Raw genomic sequence first — 1,958 nt, forward strand, 5'->3', positions numbered from 1 at the left:
TAGCTAGAACGAAATATGCGCTCACGTCGTTGCTCGTTATACTGATATTCCAGATAAGCCGTAGGCTATGGATTGACGATTCTCAATAATTTAACGGGATTAAATTCCTGTTGCAGTAAAAATCTTCCAAAAGGAGTTCGCGTTGGAACAAAATGGCGCGTGTTCTATTTAAAATCGATGGACAAAAAATGTAATAACGACTGCCTGAGAACCTCGCTGGTTCTAAATTTTAATAAATTTTATTTTATTATTTGCCTACTAGGAGTATCGCCATTTTCGTTATCCCGAGGTAACAACTTTCTCTTCCACAACCAGCTATGTAACCACACTGTCAAGCAATCGCAGTTAAATTATATCCCCGCGAACCCTCGGGAAATGGAAAACTTTCGACATCGAAGAGGCGAGAAGTTCGCACAGGACACGTGCTCGGACACGAGAGATCCTAAGAGCGTGATTGCGGCTCGTTCAGCTGGAAAAGATCCTAACCACGTTCTTATGCTCCCTAACACGGCTATCTAAAGTCACGCATAAACGCCTCCAAGATCAAGGCGGATTTATTCGTCCCTTTGTCAACCGCTTACCCGACTTTTCCTTTGACGCGTGTTGCATAATGTCCCGTGAAAATTGAGTTGTTGCGACGAGTGCCATTTCGCTTTGTTCTATGCAGTTTTTCCGTTCTTAACGCAACGACCTCGTTCTCGAACCCTTCAACGAAATAGCCGATGCCCTTTGTCCCGGAAATGTACCTTCGATTTCCTCTGTGCGCGCAGACCGTCGCCAGTATAATGAATCAAAGATAAATTGTAACAGATACGCCAATTTGGTCTTACCATCTCGTAATTGAAATAGTGGAATGACATTTCTCCCTTTCCTTGTGTTTTATTCGAATTACTCTTTCTCTTTCTCTCTTTCTTCCTCTCTCCTTCGTTAAGGGAATTCAATTACCTCTGCTTGCTCGCCAAACTACATTGCATTTAAGAGCCAAGACTCCGCAGATTCGCGATAAGGTACAGTGACCACATTACCGACAAAAATAGGCGAAAAATGGTTTTACGTGCCTCAACTTTTCGTCCTTATATGAGAATATTTTTCGCTGGGAAAGCGCTTCTTTGAAAGAGGAAGGTTCAGTCTAGCGCGCGCTGATCGTGAGCTGACGAGATTATGCAGATATTTGGTAATATTAATATAAGCATTAGTAGTAGGCCAAAAAGTCGAGAGTAGCGCGCGCTAGATAATATCACCTGCTACAAATTGAGCTATATTTTGTCCTGATTCTCTGCGAAATAAAGCGAAAAACTTGAAGCACGTTTCCGCCGTCAGAATTCATGATATCGATAATACAGAGCAAAAAATGTGACAAAAACCTCAAAAAGCGTTCCAGTCTGGTTTGACCAGTGACCCGCAAAATGGTGGTTCTCAAGGGCTTCGTTGCAAGGATGCGCGACGGGTATTGTGCTTGACGCATCGGTTACCTCGTACTGGGGGTCGTTAATGGATTTTAAATAACGTGTCTTCCTCAGCCATGTGCTGGTCCCCATTAGCAGGTTTAATTAAAAAATGTTCTCCGGACGCTGCTCAAGCGTCACCAGCGCAATTAACAGAACGGTCGAACGGAAGGAAAAAGCCCGACTGCAACAAATAATTCAGCCATCCTGATGCGCCCGAGCACTATAAATATTCGCCGAACTACGCGCTTCGGGAAGAAGACGCGGGAAATACGGCAATTTCCGTCGACGTATTTTCAGCGAACAAAGACCACCTAACCTAACCTAAAGTCCACCTAACTGCACCGGACCAATACACCGATTCGTTCCCATCAAAAAGAGGAGAAACGAAGAAGAAAATTATCGAATTATTATTATCAGTGCTGTTGCAGATACGTAGGTGCACGCATTCACAATTTGAACGACGCGTGAAGGGCTCGAAAGTCGTTCAGTGTAAATCCAATTTTCTTATTT

The sequence above is a fragment of the Halictus rubicundus genome, unplaced genomic scaffold (genome assembly GCF_050948215.1).
Source record: "Halictus rubicundus isolate RS-2024b unplaced genomic scaffold, iyHalRubi1_principal scaffold0286, whole genome shotgun sequence".
In the NCBI taxonomy this organism is placed as follows: Eukaryota; Metazoa; Arthropoda; class Insecta; order Hymenoptera; family Halictidae; genus Halictus; species Halictus rubicundus.